This window comes from Moschus berezovskii, chromosome 26 (genome assembly GCF_049115385.1).
Source record: "Moschus berezovskii isolate FMDL1 chromosome 26, NW_MosBer_1.0, whole genome shotgun sequence".
Classification (NCBI taxonomy): Eukaryota; Metazoa; Chordata; class Mammalia; order Artiodactyla; family Moschidae; genus Moschus; species Moschus berezovskii.
The window spans coordinates 21,803,815-21,827,723 of record NC_142485.1 but is presented as its reverse complement, the minus strand read 5'-3'; the positions used below and the strand labels follow the sequence as shown (position 1 = coordinate 21,827,723).

Here is a 23,909-nt window from a genome sequence, read left to right as displayed (position 1 = left end):
ACCTCCTGTGTGTCCTGGGTCCTCACATGGCAGAGAGTGAGCTCTGCTGTCTCTCTCTCTTCTTACGAGGTTTCTAATCCCATCATTATCCTACAAAGTGTTCCACCTTCATGGCTCCATCTAAATCTAATTATCTCCAAATATGACCACATTACAGAGTCAGGGCTTCCAAATGTGTATTTGGAGTGTGTGTGTTGGTGGGGGGGAGTGCACAGTGCAATCCATAGCAAATGCTAAAATACTGACATACAAAATACTGACGTACTTTTTTAAAAAAGCAAATTGACTCCAATATTCAATTCTGTAATAGCTTGGATCTGAAACTAGATTTTGTGGGTATTTGAAAATCTTGATAGAACACACTCTTCCTTTCCTTATTAAAATATGAGTACTAACGTAAAATTGGAACAATATGTCATCTGATTTACTATATTTTGGGTCAAGTGGTGAAAGAACTATTCAGACAACCTGCCAGATTCTGTTAGGTTACACCCAGAGCTTCACGGTTTAAGACAAACCCAGGCTGAAGTTTTGACTCATAGGCATGTGGTCTGGCTCAAGAATATGCTACATGTCTCTGGAAATACACACACACACGCACACACATACACACATATACAGACACGGAGCCAAGAAACACAGAAATGTCTTCGGAGAATGAAGGCAAAAACCAGAACTGAGTATCTTGTCCTACCAATTTCCACCATCCCTTAGAGAAGCAGCTAAGAATTTCCTTTGTGGTTTCCATTTCAAGGAATTTTTAAAACTCAGCAGTAACTAAGTTTCTTTTTGTATTATCTCATAGTTCTATTTCTCTCAAGAAATGGGTGTATTAACCTTGTGACACCAGTAAGTTTATAGATAAGCACAGACAACATAGAAAAAGCATTTAAACGTGATATGAAAAAAGAAAAGTCACACACTGCTCAACTACACATAAGGTTGCAAAACAGCCCTTTTTGTTTTGTTTTGTTTTGACTTTTGACTTCAATCCCTTAGGTGCCATCATGTTTCACTTTGGTTTCCCATAAGCCCCAAAGTGTCATTATAGACCAGCTGCTCAATCCCACTCTGCCCATACATGCCCCTTGTTCTAAATTACCCTCCTTGGTTCTCCTAACCCTCCTCCCCACAGTCCACACTAATCAAAATTCCTATTCCTATGGATAGGAGGAAAACATCTAATTAAACTAATGTGATTCCCTGATAACTTTCCATGCCTTTCCACCCCGCCCCCACCCCCAGCTCTTAATTGTGTAGTGTTAGGAATAGAATTCAGCAGCAGCAGGAATAGAATTATAAGTAGGACATGGAACTTGAACAATAGGAGAATCAGATATGACTCATCTTAGCAGGCATGACAGTAACATATATTTACAACACAGGAAAAACTAGGCTTTTGGCAGTGACATCCCGTTAATTTCTGGAATTTTGTTGTTTCATCTTTCTTGCATGACAGATGTTCCCTTTTTTTCTTATCTATCTTCTTTCTCCCATCCTGAAATTTTATTTCAGTTACAAGAAATTATTTCTCTAAATGGCAAAGATCAGTCTTTAATTTAGGGTATTTCTTTAGCAAATCTCCCTTACAATAGTCCCCAAACAAGATATATGTTTGAAAACAGGTATAAATACAGTATTGTGTGTTAGTTGCTCAGTCGTGTCCTACTCATTGCGATTGCATGGACTGTAGCCCACCAGGCTCCTCTGTCCATGGGATTCTCCAGACAAGAATACTGGAGTTGGTTGCCATTCCCTTCTCCAGGGGATCTTCCCCATCCAGGGATAGAACCTGAATCTCCTGTATTGCAGGCAAAGTCTTTACTGTCTGAGTCACCAGGGAAGCTAATACAATATTAGAAGAAAATAAAGAAAAGAGCTCAGTTCAGTTCAGTTCAGTCGCTCAGTCGTGTCCGACTCTCCGCGACCCCATGAATCACAGCACGCCAGGCCTCCCTGTCCATCACCAACTCCCGGAGTTCATTCAAACTCATGGCCACAGAGTCGGTGATGCCATCCAGCCATCTCATTTTCGGTCGTCCCCTTCTCCTCCAGCCCCCAACCCTTCCCAGCATCAGAGTCTTTTCCAGTGAGTCAACTCATCGCATGAGGTGGTCAAAGTATTGCAGTTTCAGCTTTAGCATCAGTCCCTCCAATGAACACCCAGGATCGATCTCCCTTAGAATGGACTGGTTGCATCTCCTTGCAGTCCAAGGGACTCTCAAGAGTCTTCTCCAGCACCACAGTTCAAAAGCATTGATTCTTCGGCGATCAGCTTTCTTCACAGTCCAACTCTCACATCCATACATGACCACGGGAAAAACCATAGCGAGTAGTTACATATAATTTTTGGGTCATCTGGAAAGGCATTTAGAGAGAAGCAGATATTATTAGAATTAGGCCTTATGATAACAAACATTTGGAGAGAAATGTTAAAATGACTTTCACTTAAAATGGAAAATAAAACAGTACCAAATGCTTGCAAAGTGTATGCATGTCTAAATTTTTTTTATTATCTTATAAAGTAATTATTTCAATTTTCTTTAAATTGTCACAATTATCTTTAAAATCATTAACAACATTGGGCCTTGCTGGGAGTGTGTGTTAGTTACTCAGTTGTGGACTGTAGCCCATCAAACTTCTCTGTCCATTGGATTCTCCAGGCAAGAATACTGGAGTGGGTAGCCATTCCCTCCTCCAGGGGATCTTTCTGACTCAGGGATCAAACCCAGGTATCCTGTATTGTAAAGAATCAAGTGGATTCTTTACCGCCTGAGCTGCCAGGGAAGCCCTGGGTCTTGCTGTAGGTAACAAAAACATTTGTTGTATTTAATACTTTTTTCCTAATCACCACTTGGCAAAAAAGATGCTAACACAATTACTTGATCCATTTCTTTAAATACTTCTAATTCACTTATTCTATTTGCTTATATATCTGTACATTCTGTGGTTTCTATCCAATTTAGTTTTTAACAGTAATTATCATTATTATTATTTTCCCATCAAAAAAGGAAGCAAATAGTCATCCTGGCATGGGCTATATGGGTGATTTAGTCACAAAATTATGTCTGATTCTTACAACCCCATGGACTATAAGTAGCCTCCCAGGTTCCTCTGTCCATGGGATTTCTCAGGCAAGAATACTCGAGTGGGTTTCCAGCTCTTTCTCCAGGGGATCTTTCGATCCAGGGATCAAACCCGTGTTTCCTGTACTGCGGGGAGACACATGGGCTATACAGACATAAGGTAAAACAATTTTTCTTACATGTAAATTTTGGAGCACACATGCTAGCTAGTGATAGAGGACTCTTCTCTCATGAGCTTCAGTATCATCAGACTGGCCTCCTTGATGCAGAGCCCAAAGAAAACAGGCCTGGGGCCCATCACTCAGGGAATTCTATCTCCAAGTTCAGTGTGTCTGTTGCTCAAGATGACTTCGCATGTGGAGTTGTTTTTGCCCTAAACTTTAAAGTCAAATGTCTGTGTTTTTGATAGTTCACACTTTCTTCTCAAAACCCAAAATATTATTTTAACTCATTAAAAATCTTGCAGCTCAGCAAGGCCCCAAATAAAATAGCTACTGTGTTTCTCTGATTCATTTGTCTACATAGGAACTTGGCAACTGTAATTGACACTCCATTTTGACCCACTAATACCTAATATAAGGAGAGAAAACTCTCCTATATTTTATTCCACAATAGGATTATTTTCACAGTGAAATTCAACTTTCCAACATAAAGATAGAGGACACCTATTATGACACATGTTTTACAAACTCATTTGAACTATTTTTCTAACATTTGAATTTTGGCAATGGTTTTGCTCCCTTCTGCCCAACATACTTTCCTCCAACTTAAAATGAGATATATAATTTCATGAAAACATTAATTTTAAAGTTTAAAAGTTATTTCTCTTCTTATACAAAATGGAAACTGGTCATTGCAATTTATGAAAGAAAACACTGTTGTATATTGCTTTATCCAAGAAAATAAATTTAAGATCAGGCTATAGAAGTGATACTATACAAATGGGAACTTGTCCTATTGGATACTGAATAGATTATCAACATTTTCCAAGAGTTTGAGAAACAACCTTTCACTTCTAATTGTGTTCTTTATTACTAATGGCTTATATATCACTTCTATCAAGGCTGATAACCCATTGAAACTAATGGTTCTTTGATTATATACCTCCAGTTTATATATAATAGATGCTATTTCATTCCTGCTTGACAGAATAGTGGTTAAAGTTTTTCAGTTCTCTGGATTTTGATCAGGTATTTTATCTATAAAAACATTACCAAAAAAAAAAAACAAACCCAAAACCACATTCTTCTCAAATGAACTCTATCTTTAGCCATAAAACAACTCAATAAAAATTCAAATCATCCATAATGATTCTCCAGTCATAATGAAATTAAATTAGAAATCAACAACAAAGATAACAAGAAAATAACACACTGTTAACCCTTTTGAACATAGCTGAAAAAATTCTTAACAATATATTAGTAAGTTATTCAATAATATATGAGGAAATATACATCATGACAAAGGTCTTGGGCTCCAAAATCACTGCATACAGTTACTGCAGCCATGAAATTAAAGATGCTTGCTCCTTGGAAGAAAAGCTATGACAAACCTAGACAGCATATTAAAAAGCAGAGACATTACTTTGCTGACAAAAGTCCATATAGTCAAAGCTATGGTTTTTTCAGTAGTCATGTATGGATGTGAAAGCTGGACCATAAAGAAGGCTGAGAGCCAAAGAATTGGTGGGTTTGAATTGTGGTGCTGGAGAGACTCTTGAGAGTCCCTTGGACTGCAAGGAGATCCAACCAGTCCATCCTCAAGGAAATCAACCCTAAATATCCACTGGAAGGACTGATGCTGAAGCTGAAGCTCCAAAAATTTGGCCACCTAATTCGAAGAGCTGACTCACCGGGAAAGACCCTGATGCTGGAAAAGATTGAAGGCAGAAGGACAAGGGAGGAGAGAGGATGAGATGGTTGGATGGCATCACCGACTCGATGGACGTGAGTTTGAGCACGCTCCGGGAGATGGAGAGGGAAACCTGTCATGCTGCAGTCTATGAGGTCACAAAGAGCTGGACATGACAGCGCGTGAACAATGATTTATGCCAGGAGTGTAAGATTTGTTTAAAGTTTGAAAATCAATTGATGACATGCAGTGTCATTAACAGACTTAGAAAAACTTTATGCACATTAAAAAATAAAAATGTTATTCAGAAAAATCTTTTTTGGATTGAAGTATCATTTCCTGATTAAAAAGAACTCTCAACAAACTTGAAGTAGGGAAGGGTTTCTCAACCTCAACATGGTTGACACTTTGGTCAGATAATTATTTGCTGTGGGAACCTGACATTTTGGATCAGGTAATCATTTGTTGTGGCAAACTGTAATTGTGCATTACAGTATATTTTGGAGCCAGAAGCACCACTCTGTTCAGTTGCGATGACCAAAAAATATCTCCAAACATCTGTAAACATCCTTATTAAATAAAACCCTACTCCTGGTTGAGAACCACTGAAATGGAGGGAAATTCTCTCATCTGATAGAGAACATCTACAAAAAAAAAAAAAAATCCTTGCAACTAATATCATAATTAATGGTAAGAGTCCAACGCTTTCTCCTTTAGACCCAGGACAAAACTGTTCACTTTCACCTATGTTATTCAACATTCTAGTGCAGATTCTAGCCTGTGGAATAAAACAACAAAAACAAATAAAAAAGTAACAGGACTTCCCTGGTGGTGCAGTGGAAAAGAATCTGCCTGCCAATGCAGGCAATTCCGGGTTCGGGAAGATTCCATATTTTGTGGCAAAACTAAGCCCCTGAACCACGACTACTGAAGCCTGTGTGCCTAGAGTCCGTGATCAGCAACAAGAGAGCCACGGCAATGGGAAGTCCATATACTGCAACCAAGAATAGTCCCTGCTTATTGCAACTAGCGAAAGCCTGTGCAAAGCAATGAAGACCCAGAACAGCCAAAATTAATTAATTAAAAAATTAAAACGTTCACGTTGAAAAAGAAGCAAAACTATCTAATCACATACAACATAATCTATGTTGGAAATCTTAAGGATCTTCAAAAAGCTACTGAAATTAGTGAGTTTTGCAAGTTTTCAGGATACAAATTCAAATACGAAAATAAACTGTTCTATGTAACAGCAATAAACAATTGGAAACGGAATTTTTGGAATGTACCATCTACAATAGTCTCAAAAATATGAAATACTTAGAGATTAATCTGACAAAAATGTGCAAAACTATTACAGTGTAAAGAAGGAAACACTAGTAAGAGAAACTAAAAACCTAAATAAAGGAAGAGACAGATTGTGTTCATGAAACAGAAGAAAATATTATTAAGATATTACTTCTCCCCTAAATTGATCAAAATTCCAGTAAGCATTTTCATGGAAATGGACAAGCTGCTTCTAAGATTCATATAGAAGTGCAATCGTCCTAGATTATGTAAACAACTTTGAAAAAGAACAAAGTTAGAATATTTACACTACTTGATTTCAAATCCCACTGTAAAGCTACAGTAATGAATATTATGTGGTATTGCATAAGAGATAGACAAATAGGTCAATGGAACAGAATAGAGTCAAGAAATAGAACATCACATATTTGGTCAATTGATTCTTGTTAAAGGGATAAAGACAATTCTGTGGAGGAAAGCTATTATAAATGGCACTGGAGCAACTGGGTATCCTCATTAAAAAAAAAAGTTTAATTCACCTTCTTACTATGGCATATAAAAAATTAACTTCAAATGTATCAAAGAGCCTAAATGTAAAATCTAAAGCCATAAAACTTCTAGCGTAACATATAGGAGAAAATCTTTGTGATCTTAGATTGGGCAATGAAACCTAATTTCTTTGCCTTGAGACTGGAAACACAATCCATAACAGAAAATTTTTGTTTATATTTTTCTTTTCTCAAAATTAAGAACTTTCACTTTATAAAAGTCACTGTTAAGAAAGGAAAAGACAAACTAAACTGGGAGGAAATATTTGCAAAACATCTGATGAAGAACTTGTATGCAGAATACACCAAGATCTCTCCACTTTTACTTCTTATGTAGCATATCTAATTCTTCAGGAAAGATCTCTTGACATCACACACCAAAAAATGTTCACGTTTCTCATCACCTCCATCAGAGCGCTTCATGACTCTCTCCTGGATTTCCATAGTAACCTCTTAACTGGTCCTCTTTTGGCCCTTAGTTCCTCTCAGCCTATTAACACAGCAGCCAGAGTAACCCCATTACAATATAAAGCAGATCTTGCCACTCAGCCTTGCCAGGGAACCACTTTTCATAATCAAAGCCAAAGTCCTGACAAGACACCACTTAACTCACTCACTCTTCCTTACCTTCCTGAGTGCATCTTGTCCTTCTCTGCCCTTTCCTCCTTCCATCCCAGCCTCATTGATTTCCTTTGGGAAACTGCCAGGCACACTCTTTTTAAGGATCTTGTTTACACTGCCTAGACTCTATGACCCTCAGATATCTATATGGCCATCTCCGTCTCCTTTTAAAACTGTTACTAAAAAGTTCCTCAGAGAGATCTCCCCTGATATCCCTTAGTTAATTCTGTAACACGATTGTCCCTCACTCCTCATAATCATGCTCTGCATTTTCTGCTTCCCTTAGTAATTATTCTTATACTAGATAATTTATATATTTATGCCTGTTGTGCATTACTAATCCTCTACCCTCCATTTTAAGGTCCATGAAGGCAAAGTCCTTTTTTTTCCTTTTGGTTGGGTGGTGTTTAATGATATTTCCTAAGTGCACAGAACAGTAGCATGAATATAGCAAATACAAAGTAAATATTGCTTGAGTGTGGGGACAGATATTAAGTATGTCACTCGATAAGTATTCTGAGGCTTTCCAGTGGTTCAGTTTTAAAGAGACAAATATGAGAAGTATACTTGTATTTTAACAGAAATTGAACAGATATTCCTTCAAGTTTACAAGCCTTGGTAACAAGTTCATGACTCCTATCCCTGCCGCTCCCCCTCCAGCGGTACACTGAGGACGCTGCCCTGGATGCTGGAGTACAGGATAAGGAGTCAGGTGAAATGACTCTCAAAGGGTAGAGATTTAACTGCAGCAGAAGTTTTATGAGATGAAGAAATCTGGACGCAGATAGTTTCACCTTTTCCAGGCAAACAGAGGATGCAAGAGACAATGTATAAGAACAATAAGAGCATTTGAAAGGACAACAAGAGAAGCTGGAGTGGGCATGAGCTTTCAGCCTAAAGAGAAGAGGAAACATTTTTTGAATAGACTAAAGATACAGGGAAATGAGAATTTCAGAGGACGTTATGTTAACCTCAACAAGGATGCTAAAGAGTACCAAATGGCCAAGTTAGCCTAAGTTTTCATACAGAACAAATCTTTGTGGGACATAGAACTAACCTTCGCCTCCACTAGCTGGGCACACCTAGACCTCTCTAAAGTATCTTTCATGGCTTGGGATCTTCATGCTTCTAAGACTATCCTGGCCCTTTTGAACAGGCAGGGAGAGTCAACGCTTTCGGAGACCATATATATTGTGCCAATGTAGTTTTTCTTTTTTTTTTTTTTTTTTACTGTTTTCTAAGTTTATGTTTTAATTTCTATTTGGAATTTATCGGTATACTTTTTTCATAGCTATTCTTGAGTTGTAATCATTTTCAATGAAGGGAAGCAATGTATATAATAATCCAAAAAGCAGATATAATGGGTTTTGGAGAATTTATATGGTTTTGCTACTTTTGTCAGTTTAACGTCAAACTTGTGTTCCTTTAATAAATTCTTCTGGATGAATACTAAATGTTTGGCAAAATGTGGTGTCAAAAGTGTGACAACATTGATCCAAAAACTAACCAATCAAAATTACATTGCTCAAAAATCAATGATAAAAAATTAAAAAATCAACATTTATCAAGAACTTTCCAAAATTTGGATCATTGACAACATTGATCCAAAACTAATATGCATATGCAGATTATTAAAACTACAAAATTGTATTTTTTTCCTACACTGGTATGTGTCTATCAAAATGAGCCTATTGGAAGAAACTGCATGTAAATATTGCTGAAAAAATAACTAGAAACCTATCAAATACTACATCTTTACTGCTCTGACACACATGTGGTTACTCCAATAAATTGCAAGCAAAGTTTTTACATAGATTTTTGAAGGATCAGTTTTCATAGACAGTTTCTTCATGGCTTCCTAGGTGGCGCTAGAGGTAAAGAATCTGCCTGCCAGTGCAGGAGATGCAACAGGCAGGAGTTCGATCCCTTGGACAGGAAGATCCCCTGGAGGAGGGCATCACAGCCCACTCCAGTATTCTTGCCTGGAGAATCCCCATGAACAGAGGAGCCTGGAGGGCTACAGTCTGTGGGGTCACAAAGAGTTGAAGACGACTGAGTGACTAAGCACAGCAGGTACTTGTGTGTACAATTCTAAAGTGCTTTAAAGACATTCAGTCTCTCTATATACTAATTTTAAGTTCATTACTATTAGGACACTATTCTTTCACTAAAACAGAAAAATAAAAGCCTGCTTATACAAACAGTATCACAAATTTTAAATGATGAGTGCTGAATTAATGATGTTTGCTACTCAATTCTTAAAGGGTTAAACACTATTTTCAAAGGATAGGTCCCACTTTGCACAGTCAAAAGGTTGTTGGACTTCAGAGTCATTGAACAATTCTGTTTAAAGGTGCAGATTTAAATTTCCCAATGATAGCTGAGGATTAGCTATCCAATCATAGCCAGTGTTTATTATTTAGATCCTAGTACATGGGAAGAAGGACAGGGAAGCCTGGCGTGCTACAGTTCATGGAGTTACAAAGAGTCAGCTACAACTTTGTGACTGAACAACAATAACAGCATGGAAAAAAAGCTAATCTTCACAACAGCTTATAATCCTCATTCTGCAATTCCTTTTTCTTTAAAAAAAATAAAAGTGCCTAATTGCTCCACCAATAAAATTGTTCCAAACGTATGCATTTAACTGAGCTCAATAGATAAAAGTCTTCAGGAAAACAACCATAGAACAGAGATGAAAACATGAAAAGGGCAATTATTTAAATGGTAAAAATAATTCTAGATAACAATGACTGCCACACCAGCCGTGAAGTCTAATGACTTGACATGAACTATCATTTCTAATTTTGGAAAACCCTTAGATCCAGAGACTAAAACCAACGTTTATGCAGGCTAAGTAATTCAGATAGGGTCATCATGATTGTTGGTTTTGGAGCCAGAGTCCTTTCCTGATACTTAGCTTTCAACTTTTTAACTGCCCCTCTACCATATTTTATTAGCTGAATAATATGCAAACATTTAAAGGAGTTTTGTATTGAGATTTACAAGTGGACAGGAGAAGAGGACAAATATCTTGGACCCCTTCTATGTGCCTGACACTATGTTAAATATTTAGGAAACGATCTCATTAGTTATCTTTATCCTCATATTTGGTAAAGCATTTATGAGAATATAAGTTCTGGGATTTGTTTGGAGTCAGGCAACTGAAGGATGAAAAATAAATAAGAGTGATTAAAGATTTGGGAAGTAATCCTTCTAAATAATAGAGTAAATCATGAAGTATTATTTGTTTAGGGAAGAGAACGTTAAGGAGAAAATTACTAATAAGAGTATCTGGATATCTAAAAAACCATTTATAAATCTATGTGAACAGGGTTTTGTTGTTTCCTCAGGCCAATATAAACAGAAACAAGGCTAAATTATACAAGAGGGGGATTATAGTACTCAGGAGGAGAATCTAGTCAAGAAGAATTAGCGGAGTGAGAACATTTATTGAGTGCCCTCTGTTACCAGAGGCAGAGCTACAAGCAGATAGGTATAGAGATATGCACGTTATTTTAGGAAAGAACTCACAACAATTCTCATTCCATTCTGCTCCAGTGTTTTCTGAAGGGAAAGAGATAAATTTATAAATATATCTGTATATAAAGTTAATCCTATTTTCCAATCTGGGAGTTATGTGGAATTGTCCCTATTTATAATGAGGAATCTGAAACTCAGAGAGTTTAAGAAGTCTTCCTAGTTTCACACAGCAATTAAGAGAGAGTCAAGAGAGACAGTTGAACTCAGGGTGTTACAGTTAGAAAATTTGGGTTTCAAAGTAGACTTGGCTACGTCTATCATTTGATTGTGAGAAAATTACTCTCATAAATTTCTAATACTTTATCTGTAAGATAAAAATAAGAATACACACAATGATAGTTGGGAAGATTAAATAGTTTCAGTGGAAGTATTTTGAATATGAACATAAATGACCCTTCAAAGAATTTATGAAGCTGTGGACTTCCTTCTTGTGGCTGAAGGTTAACTTCAAGGAATCTAAATGCTCATTTTTTAATCAGTAATGTTTTGAGATAAACTCCTAAAAATTGCTTCTCCTTCCAGGTTATTTGAATGCTACACATTGGAGAAGGAAATGGCAACCCACTCCAGTGTTCTTGCCTGGAGAATCCCAGGGACAGGGGAGCCTGGTGGGCTTCCGTCTATGGGGTCGCACAGAGTCGGACACGACTGAAGTGACTTAGCAGCAGCAGCAGCAGCATCTGAAAATTATGTATAAAATGTTATCCCTGCCACTTACCGTTTTAACCAAATTTAACATACAAGCCAAATGTTAAGCATTGGGTTTGATATTTCTGATAGCCCATGCTTTGCACTAATTTTGAGAGATTTTAGCTACCCAATAAGAAAAGAAATAGTGGCTATAACATAATACTCTGACTTCTCATCTCCTCAGTAGTATCAGGAAGTACTTAAAACATGATTATTATGCTATTTAGGTGTCTGTCAGTCTTTATAAAAATTAGAGAATAAATGTAAATAATGAAAACTGCTTACAATTTCAGAGATGTACCACATAGGTCTAGGGCTAATAGGTTTAATATTTCTTGTATCCCGTTTCATGTTCCTCTTTTATCATATATAAATTGGGATTGTTCCTCTCATTATTGGAAATCTCTGGGTAGTTGCAAGCCCCATGTAGACCCAATGATCAGGTTAAGCTGATCACTAATCCTTGAAAGAAATACCTATGTCATAAACAGCAAGAGTATCCATTGATTGTAAATAAAGTAGAAGGGATGCATTACAGAACAGTTTCAACCAAGCAAGATAATTAAACTCAGAGATGCTGTTTCCTGTTTCTCTGGTATAAACAACCAGCCTGCTGCACTGGCCTCTGCACAACCTGGATGTCCCAAGGCCACACCACTCTTCTTTCCTTCCACTTTCCCCAAAGAGAATTCTGGGTCATAAAGGAAGAATTGGTTCAACTTCTTTCCTGAAACGACTTGAGCTTCCTCTGCCTTGATATTTGTGTCATCTTATTATAAGAGGAGCGAACATCTATTATTAATTGATGCACTAATTAAAGCCATACTTGCAGTTTCCATTAGCTTATTCCCTACATTCTCCAGAGTTGGCTGTCTGGTTTTAATCAAAACCAAATGGTAGTCCAAGTTCCCAGCCTAGAGCAGCTAGGAGGAAGTCATCCAGTGGAGGCATAAGAAAGCAGAAAAGATAAACAGACGATAGTTCACAACATTTGTGTCGGAGGAAGGATACAGATACTGTGAGCTGCTTGAGAGATGTGAGTCCCAGACTCTGTTCTGCGGGATGGAAGCAGTTGCAAGTGGTTAATGTCAGCAAGACTGTAATAGGATCAAGATGGAGTCTGTCTTCTGCTTTTCCAGCACTAGATGTGTGTGACTGGAGTATTCTGGCCAGAAGCAAGGCTGCCTGGGCCCTGACACCAACTACTTTATTTCCAGGAAGGATTCTTGGGATCAGAGACCTTGAAGAAAACGTTCTGTTTGCTGGATTCCTAGGATCTCACTTAACAGCTCTCAGGTACGGTGTGTAATCTGGCTGCAGCATTTTAAATGAAGGAGCGGTCAAAAGGTTTTCAAATTTAGAAGAATTACGGTATTAAAACTCTAACTGCATCTTGCTCCCTTAAAAGATCTTTTGAAAGGAGTCCTGCAAAGGTATTTTGATTACATTGTGTGTATACACTGAATACAGTGGAAAAGTTGTAGAGGAAGGAAAGAACTGTGTTTTCTATCTTTTTTATTTTTTCCATAAGCAGTGTGGGATAGAAAAAGGCTTTAAGGCTTTATGACTCTCCAGCTAATCACCTCAAGGGTTTTGACAAACTCACTTCAGTTCTGTGTAAAATCAGAACTCCTAAATCGCCGGCCTCAGGGCTCCCCCCTCCCCTCCTCCCGGCTCAGTCTTTCTCACACGCACACCACTCAGAGGCAGGAAATGCTTCGCAGGCAATCTGGGCCTGGTTGTGGAGGCCCCTTTTGCAAAACATCAGTCTGAATTTACTAGACAGAAGTCACTAGGAACGCCTTGACAGACTCCGGCTTCGGCTAAGGCTCCCTCCAGCTGCGGAGGCTGTTTTTGTTAGAATCACACACTGCGCAGAACCGCTTAGAATAGAGCCATGATCTCAACCACGAAATGTGAACTTATATTTTGGAGAAAATAACGGAGACGGACTCCTCTCCTAGGCTGAGTGTTGAAGCATGTCATGCCTCGGCGTTTCAGCTCCTCCTCGTCGAGGTAAGACGCTGTGGACTATCTATCTCTCCGCTTTGAGGCAATCTACAGAGAGGCAGAAAGACTGAGAGACATGTTAGCATCTTGCACGGAGTGAGTGGTGATTTCCTGGGTCTTAGAGCTGAGCCACGAAATCAGAAGTGGAAAAGGTTTAGTAAGAAGAAAACTGTGGGTCAAACTGTTTTAGCAGAATGTCAATTCGGAAATAGGCTCCAGGGAGACTTCACTCTTTTTCTCCGTAAAGTAAGATCTTATTTTCAAGTCCTTTTCATCCTTAACTTATTTATGACTGGAGCCAGAAGACCAGTTTCCCTATTATATGACTTTTGTGAAACAAATACATTATTGTCACACATTAAGTGTGAGGTGTAAATGATTTTTTTTCTTTCCCCGTCTTTTGCCAACAGAAGAGTAGATCCTACTAGAATGACTTTATTTCTTAATAATGCATCTTTCAAAGAAAGGTTTGTGTCTCGTTTAAAATATGAAGATTGGATTCTTCAGTATGTCCCCACCCAGTTTCAACTACAGGTCAAACTGCTAATGTACAGCTTGCTAATAAATGGTTTATTTATTCTTCAAAAAAGTAAACACATGAAAGTTTGCAACTTATTTCTATCCTAAATAGAATTTACTCTGATTTTTAAAAATTTAAATACCAGAATTAGATTTGATATATATCAACTTTCCTGAATTAACTATTCACTGCTCAAATTCTGTGTGAATATTTTTGAATAATTAAAGTAAATCTCAATGACAATGACATTCCTTATTACCATTTTGAGGTTGCTGTAAATCACTAGAATCATATGAAAAGCTGATCTGTGTCCATAATTCATGTAATCATAAAATTACATTTCCACTGGACTGTAGTGTTTTTAAGTTATGTTTACATGTGCGGTGTATAAGGAAAGAAATATAGTAATGACTGAAATAGCAGAGAGTTTTACTAGATAATATAGTGTTATATTTATACTTCTGAATATTCAGAATGAAGACCATTATTTTATAGAAATAATATGGAAAGATATATGAAAGAAATAAATAGCCATGCATATTTCCAAATTTATTAGATGAACACAAAATATCCTAAATGAAATATGAAAGCTATTTGACAGTTGGATCATATGAAGTCAAAATTTTCATCATAAACTTTGACATGGTATAAGGTGACCATTTGCTGTATTAGCTAATCATGCTTAAATTTTATGCTAGAATAACTTGTGTTGACAAATTCTAACTATTCACTAACAATTTAAGTCATGTTGAGACTTAAAAGTGATAAAAAAAGAATCTGTTTAATATGTTAAAAATAAAATATTGACTTTTCTAAATTATAATTTAATAAAATTCCTCAATAGAATTTTAAGGAAAAAAATATGAGAGGTCACCTCATCTAATACTGTCTTAAAGGTGCCAAAAAAGAAGCTGAAGTATGACATTGAAAAATGACCTGTCCAAGGTCACACCGCTGGTTAGTAGAAGAGATGACATTGGAACTACCATACTCTGTGTCATAATTCAGATAACTTTATATCACATCACCTTGCTCCCAAATAATAATTATGCATAATAGGGTATGAACATATCCATATCCAGTAGAAGGCTACCTTTAAACAGAAAACTGAAAGGCTTCTTTAAAAAAAAAAGGCTTACAGCTGCCACTAGTATTACAGCATGGGGGAAAAGAAAATTCATGGTTTTAAAAAAGAATCAAGCTTACTAAGTAATGAAATTTCCTCAAATGCAAAAGTTTTCTTCTGCCTTCAACAAACACTTTAAAGGAGTAACTTGTTTGTGACCGTTTTGTTACATTTCATGTTTATGCCCAGGAAATCAATCCATATGCTAATAATTATATTAATTTTAAACTGATGTTTCTTAAAAATATACAGTTAGAAAGGAGGTTGTCTGATTCATATCTTTGTATCTAAATGGTATCATTATAACCCAACCCAACCAGTGACGTTCAGGAAAGATTTTACTGCCCCCCATTGGAATCAGTTTAAGAATTTTACATACCCAGACATGTTTTTATTTAAATAACCTAAATCTCCATTGCTGTAGCCTGTTTCCAGTTCTATGTGTTTTTACCTCAGTGGAAATGTGAAAAGGCTAAATGGACATGTGAAAATATGTGTACATTTTGAGGCCAAATAAACCCACTTCTTTTCATCATGCCTTCAACAGCTTATTTTTAGTCCTTTAATTGGTTCATATATCTACTCTGAGCCTTCTACACAGTCCTTTAGTTGTAGAATGCGGAATTTGTTATGGTATATAAATAAATGGCTGATCAGTGCAGTGTTAAATGGAGGAGTTGGCTGTTTCATCTGTACCATTCCTCATATATTATAGTATATGTTGCTATTCATGCTGAAACACTGCACTGTTCATGGCAAGAGCCTTTCTAATAAAACTAATATGTTTCATTTCTAGTACATCCCATGTTGTTAGAGAAAATGTGAGTCATGACCCTTTTTTCCCCATTTTTATGAACCAGATTGGATTTCCTGATGTTATCACCACTTAAAAGATAAGCTATTCCGCACTTCCAATGTCTTCACACTCTACATGATTGGGATGAGGAATAACACTGTACAGCAATAGCCCATATAGCTGATTGCATGATTACTAAAGGGCTTAGTAAAAGAGAGTAGTACATCACTTTATTTATTTTTCCTTGAGTACATTATAATAAAAAAGAGAATTTTTCTGGCCCTATCCAAGTCTGCCCATACCATACGTGTGTGCTAGGTCCCTTCAGTCATGTGTGACTCTTTGCAACCCTATGGGCTGTAGCCTACCAGGCTCCTCTGTCAATGGGATTCTCCAGGCAAGAATACTGAGTGGGGGGCTGTGCCCTTCTCTGGTGGATCTTCCTGACTCAGGGATCGAACCTGCATCTCTCATGTCTCCTGCATTGGAAGATGGGTTCTTTACCGCTAGCACCGCCTGGGAAGCCCCTACCCATACCTATACCTGCAGCAAACTGTTTTTGTTTAGTCAGCAAGTCAGGTCCGACTCTTGGGGACATGGGGTAGACTTACTGAGTCTACCTGAAGCCTTTCAGGTTTCTCTGTCCATGGGATTCTCCAGGCAAGAATACTGGAGTGTGTTGCCATTCTCTTCTCCAGGGGATCTTCCTGACTCAGGGATTGAACCTGCGTCTCCTGCATTGGCAGGTGAGTTCTTTACCGCTGAGCCACCGGGAAGGCCCACAAATGCTTTAGGCATGGTTTAATCTTACTTATAGAGAAAGAGTCTTATAGGATTAAAACAGCTCTAAACTGGGACATTTAAAATATCTTTTTGGTTTTGTTTTGTTTTTACTGTGCTGATTCTTAGTGTGCATGCAGCATCTTTAGTTACAGCATGCGAGCTCTTAGTTAAGGCTTGTGGGATCTAGTTCTATGACTGGGTATTGAACCCAGGCCCCCATGCATTGGGAGTGCAGAGTCTTAGCCACTGGACCTCCTTTCATTGATTTCCTTTTTAGAGAATGAATGAATTGGCATCAATATCAGCTTACAATGAGAATTCTCTCTGTAGATATCGTTACAGTACAGCAAAGTTCCAAATGAGGGATGATTTAGATTTGGATCAGTTATTATTTGAATAAATGTTAAGAATTTTACATGAGAATTTAAAGAGAATGAGGGAAAATTCCTCCAGATTTTAAGAAAATAGCATCAATATTGTGCCTTCTTTTTTCAAGTGAATGATAAGGCCCTTATTTGTATAATTTAAGCCAAACAGGTTTATAGAGAAGCCCAAATTCAGATTGTTTTTGGTGTGGATACAGAAATACACCATATACTTCTGCCGTTCTCACTTGGCACTAAACTACTTGTCAGCTCATAGAGTTTTGAGAAATAGATGGGCTTAGTTTTTGAGTAAGTTAATCAGAATAAAGGTGAAGTGCAGACCTTGAAACCTAGTTTAAAAGAGATTATTTATTTTGATTCAGTGTATTATAAAGTATAATAAGTGAACTTGAAAATATTAAATAGGAATTCCTGTGTTTAAAAAAAACAAAAGGCAGTGTAAACAGCATGCAAGTGAACTTGTTCATGAAAGAAGATAGAGGATTGTATAAAGCAGTTGTAACTGCTTGTATGTATGAAAGTGAAGTGAAAGTCACTCAGTCGTGTCCGACTCTTTGCAACCCCATGGACTATATAGTCCATGGAATTCTCCAGGCCAGAATACAGGAGTGGGTAGCCTTTTTCTTCTCCAGGGGATCTTCCCAACCCAGGGATGGAACCCAGGTCTCCCACATCACAGGTGGATTCTTTACCAGCTAAGCCACAGGGAAGACCTCTATGTATGAAAAGGTTGTCTTATTAGACTGAAATAACAGAATGGCTTAGCAATACAGGTCAGATAATTCAGAGGGAATCAGTCCATTAGTAGAAATGATATAGAAAGAAAGTAGGAAGAGCAGAAAGCAAGATCAGAAATTCAGTAAGTGTTGCTTTTCATTTCCAGCAATTGGCAAAATATCTAGTGTGTCAGGTACTGTCAATACCTATTTTTTTAGTAAATGTTTGTGGAGTAAATAGGAGGGAAAGAAGAAAGAAAGGAAAGGAAAACCAATGTTGAAGAGTGGGTGTCGTGAGACTTTTTTTTTTAAAGTTTTCCAGACATCCTGTAATGACTGAATAATAATTTTTAAAGAGGAAGGAAAATAAGGGGTTGGCAAGAGTCATCAGAGCCTGAGGCCAGAGGTTAACAACACTCTCATAAGATGACATTACAGGTTCATTAAGAACCAGAGGGAAGCGTGAGCATCCCAAAATAGTTCAAAGTTAAAAGTTACATGAGGCCAGTGAGAGCAGAGCACTGGTGAATTTTCCACAATTTAAATGGGGTGGTGTACTGGAAAGCTCATGGGAAGAGACAGAAAACGGGCTCAGTCTTGCATCTTTGCCATTTGAAATCTGCTCTGTGGTTTCAAGCATGCCCCATATCTACTTTGAGCTTCTGCTTTTTATTGGTAAAATCTGGAAGATACTGTAAATATTTATATCACCGGGTCATTTTGAGCATCAGATGAGACTTTGTATGTGCCAATTGGGTCACATACAGTATAACAAACAAATTTCTGTGTTGTTTTTTTTTAAAAAAAAGCAGAGTCAAATGAATCAAGAAAGAAAGAATCATGGCGTTTCACTCTGTGATCAAATCACTCATCTGTATTGAAATAACACAGGCATACAAGGGATAGCTCCAGGTCCTCCTCAGTCATGGATTCTGCAGCTAAGATCTGTCAAAAAAAAGAATTACTGCTGTCACCCTCTTCATCATCATCATCGTCTTCTAGTATCTAGTGAATTATTGCACTATGCCATGGATTAAGTGCTTTACATGTATTATCAGCTCATCATTATTATTATAGCCCAATATTATTATTTCTGTCAATGATTTTCATTATTCCTATTCTTGAAGTGAGAAAACTGGGGAAGACAGAACCTAAGTAAGGAATGCAAATCACCAGAAAGAGAAAAAAATTCTTTAACAGACATCTTGCCCTCCTAAAAAATATAGATAATAAATGCTAGCCACCAACAGGTGTTGGACATTGACCTATTACTTAGTCCGGCCAAAATGTCTTTGTATAAAATAGGATAATAACATTACCCACTACATAGAATATTATTACTGAAGGGGACAGTGTAAGGACAACACCAAATACAGGGCCTGATCCACAGTAAATGCTTAATACATGGAAGCTTTTTTCCTATCACTATTACAATGATCATTGAAAGTTTCTAATGCACCAACTATTTCTTGGGTATTTGGGACAGTTGGTAGTAAACACAATCTCAAATATACATAAGCAGATGAAAAAATAAGCTGAGAATTATAGAAGGATACCCCTGGTGGCTCAGCAGTAAAAGAATCCATCTGCAATGCAGGATACACAGGTTCAGTCTCTCAGCTGGAAAGATCATCTGGAAAAGGAAGTGGCAACCACATCCATATTCTTGCCTGGAAAATCCCATAGGCAAAGGAGCCTGGCAGGCTACAGTCCATGGGGTCGCAAAGAGCTGGACACAACTAAACCACCACTACAGCAGAGGACAAAAGTTGATATCAGAGGCATCAATCCCTGATAGGATATCAACCGAACAGAAGTAACTAAGTTCTCAAATGATTTCATGTTCCTGATTTCAGTGAAAGTTGTATTTATCAAATGGCTGAAATCTCAGTATCATGTTGTCACCGAGCTGTTTGAGCACCTGTGTTGCTGTAGCCCTATCTCTTATTTATATTTAGTGATTACTATGTCTACTGTTGGAGTGTTCTTAGAAATGATAGCAAAGCTAAAAATAGAAAGTGACCACTTAAAGCAAAGCCACATCTCACTATGCTGATGATAAAGCATTATAATTCATGTCTGTTGTGGAATAGAAGTATCTTTTTACAAAAAGGCAGAAGCCGCATTTCAGTCATATTGCTTTGCCATAAAAAAATACAATGAAACATTTGATATAAAATTTAATTTTAAGCTGTTTCCTGGTGCATCAAAAATTTCAAGTGAAACAAGTTCAGAGCAAAAGCAGTACTTTCCTTTGATTTTAAGGGAGTTTGCAGAAAAGATATGAAGTCAAAATGCCAAATAATTAATCATTCATTAATGAATTTATTTGCAGAAATACCTAAGCTACGGTGTAGTTCTAGATGCTCAAAGGGATCTGCACGAAATGGAACACTTATTGAGAAGACTATGTACATAAAAAAATAAAATAAAACATGGAATCCCAAAGGAAATATAGATATCTAGAAATTACTGCATCCATGATACAATATTATCCCCCAAGACTGCGTTAATTCTGGGATCTCTTGGAAACCAATTATCTCCAGAAAACTTTTAGTGATATCAGGCAAATATCATGACATTTTAAAAGATTTAGTCACATTACACGTGGTTATTTAAGAAAATGTTCTGGGAATATGGAAACCTGGCTGACTTGAGCTATAAAGTGGTGATAAGTCAGATACTGCCAGTATCTGAGCCCCTCCCTGCAAGGGAATTGGAAACTGCCAGGGACAGAGGAGCCTGGCTGGCTATAGTCCATGGGGTCACAGAGAATTGGACTGAGTGACCACACACACACACACACACACACACACAGAGCTACATTATATAGGAGGAAGCTGGAGGTAAAAATAGGACAACTCAGAAATAATAATTTGCTATTTTAACAGCTTTCTCTTTTCTGATGAGCTGACTTCTAGTGGATTGACCTTGTTAATTTTCAAATGTACTTGCTTCCTGGAACATATTTGATTCTGAGAGCTAAGGAGAAAAAAATTACCAAGCTCAGTAAAACTAATATATAAATGAAAATAGGCAAACATTTTAAAAAAATATTTTAATTGGGTACCTATTTCTTCATTCTTTTTCTTAAGATCAAAAATGATGGAAGCTTAGATGTGTCTGCTGGAAAAAGTGATGTACTACTTACTCCATTGACTTAGTTCATTCTAGGTGGTTTATCCTATACTTTTAAAGGATGTTGATAATTTCCAGACAGCCTAAAGACATAGAAGCTTTTTTAAGCTCCATTAAGTAATTTATCAATAAAGAATTTTAATAGGAGTTTGTTTTTTCCACAGACAGCTAATGAGGGATAATGAGTAAATTCCAACATTTGACATAGTATGTAAAAGTAGATGAATAATGACTTTGTGAAGGAATGAGACACAGATTGCCACTAAAAAAAGGAAATCTGCATACAATCATATAGTGAGAGATTTTTGCATCATGTTATGCAAAAACATTAAGGAGAGGAGGAGGTTTCTCTCTCCTTAAGCCTAATTCTAACCCTGTCTAATTTGGATTAGAGAGAATGAATATTTTAAAGAATAAGTGCTGATTGTGTTTTATTAAAAGTTGGCTACCCTGACTAGACTCATAGAAATGCTTTTTTAAAATATGTGATTTTGTTTTTTTGGCTATTTGTTCATCATGTGTTTACATACAGGTATTAAGAATAACCATGCCTGTCCCAGGCTTTCTCGCTGATCCTAAGCCTCCTGAATATGTGACACCAGTTTTGCATGTTAAAGCACTTCTCTCAAGTTATCATTGAGTTGGGGGCAATGGAAGGTGCCCAGATGTGCTACAATTTAGTTTGCTAGATGGTTTGTTCTTTGACAGCTCCGTCAAGAAAATGAATTCCATTTCGACCTCCACCCATGCTCAATGTCAGGAAGATTTACTTTGCCATTTGTGAGCATACATTTGAAGACCTGTGTCTGTTTGACTGTTGTTGATCTTGTTCTGATTGTCTAATTCAATTCAATAAGTGTTTGGGTGGCATGATGATATGCAAAGGTGACTCCTCGAGCGCAGGCCAAGATCCATTAAGATGTCAAATCATTATAGGATGCTCAGATTCCCCATCTCTCCATATCACCAACTTGACCCTTATATTAGTAACAGCATGGGCCATTGTGTTAATAGAAATGTTTTTTTCTTGGTTCAGGAGCATTCTTTATTCTTGCAAGAGTTCATGTTAGGGAATTTAACCTGTGTGTGTGTGTGCATAGTTGCTCAGTCGTGTCCAACGCTTTGCCACCCCAGTGGACTGTAGTCCGCCAGGCTTATCTAAGCATGGGATTTCCCAGGCAAGAATACTGGAGTGGGTTGCCATTTCCTACCCCGGGGAATCTTCCTGACCAAGGGATCAAACCTGTGTCTCCTGTGTGTTCTGCATTGCAGGTGGATTCTTTACCCATTGAGCCATCAGGGAAGGAGCTTAAATTACTTTTGATTAAAAGGAGATTATTTCCCTTATAATATTCGTTCCTTCTCCCAGTGACTGAATACATACTATGTGGTAACTGTTTCCCACACACACATGCATACACACATATGCACATATGCGTTATAACAGCAGTAGGAGAAAAACATGACCTAGAAATTTAATACAGGATGGGTAATTACGAAGAAAGACGTAAAGGAAAACCAGAAGTAATTCCAGCCAAGCCATCTAGAAGAAAGTAGGAAAATACAGAGAAACCAATAGTACTATTATGCATTTATTTTCTCTTCTGTTAATATGCAGCATCTGTGTGAAGGTGTCTAAAAACAACCCAGGAGTCAATCATGTGCATGTGCGTGTGTGTATATTTATTTATATATGTGTACATATATCTATATTTCATCTGTGCTCTGAAAGGACAAAACAAGTTAATATATATTTAGGTTTATATTCCCGATGTTTAGCAGACTGTCTGCAGCCCAGGCGTGCACGCTTAGTCACTCAGTTGTGTCTGACTCTTTGCGACCCATGGACTATAGCCCACCAGGCTCCTTTGTCCATGGGATTTCCAGGCAAAAATATTGGAATGGATTGCCATTTCCTACTCCAGGAGAGCATCTCAATCCAGGGATCAAACCCGTGTCTCTTGCGTCTCCTGCATTCGCAGGTGGGTTCTTTACCACTGAGTCACTTGGGAAGCCTTCTGTAGCCTGTTCAGTCCTAAATAAATACTTGTTGAATAAATGACTATGATCAGGCAGTGTTGTATCAATTCTAAGGTACTGCCTACTTGATTTCAGCCACAAGTACTTCATTTGCCCCGAGTTCTCCCAGTCTATTGTGTCAGCAGTAGTGATTCCCATTGGGTTCTTCTTCCCTGAGGACCACTGCCAGGTCAAAATACAAAATGTGTGTTCATTTCAGAAGCAGTTGCAAAAGACAGCATGATAGCTTGACGTCAGAAATAAGTCAGGGATTCTCAAACTAGAATATCTTCCAATGATTTTTAGTAATATGATTCACTTTAAAATACAGACTGTATGCCACAAAATGCTTATGTTAAAGGGTGGTAAGTGTTACAAAATGAGCCCACGTAATACATTTTAAATCACTCTGTGTCCAAACATCCTATGCCCTAACATCACAAAAAGCAAATGTGGACATTTCACAAATATTTTCCAGAATCATTACATAATTAGAGGTACATAGGGTTTCTTGTTATATTAATACAGTGGTGTTTGAACACACACATTTAAAAAAGTGAAAAATCCCCATGGAAATTCACTTCATAAAATCAACACCCTAGAATGACTTACACTTTTCCAGATCCCTCATCCAAAGCCTGAGCAGCTGAGCTCATTCTGAATGAAACTGCATAATAACGATTATTTTAAAAAACGGTAATAGAAGTTTGCAAAGTAAGTCATCAGTAGTTAGAAATGTAATTTTGAATAAGGCAGCCTAGTGAGACAGCTCAAAGGGAAACTTAGGTCTTT

General features: G+C 37.4%; 1 protein-coding gene across 2 annotated transcripts in view; it reads left to right on the top strand.

The window, feature by feature from the left end:
* Positions 1-12,610: 12,610 nt before the first annotated feature.
* DLC1 (DLC1 Rho GTPase activating protein) overlaps positions 12,611-23,909 on the top strand; it is a 441,468-nt gene continuing 430,169 nt past the window's right edge. Inside the window, exon 1 of one of the 2 annotated variants that reach the window (XM_055416517.2) lies at positions 12,611-12,919. The gene's annotated coding sequence lies outside the window, so the exon portion shown is untranslated. Of the gene's footprint in view, positions 12,920-13,080; positions 13,640-23,909 lie in introns of those variants that run through there. The other variant, XM_055416516.2, reaches the window with a different exon arrangement.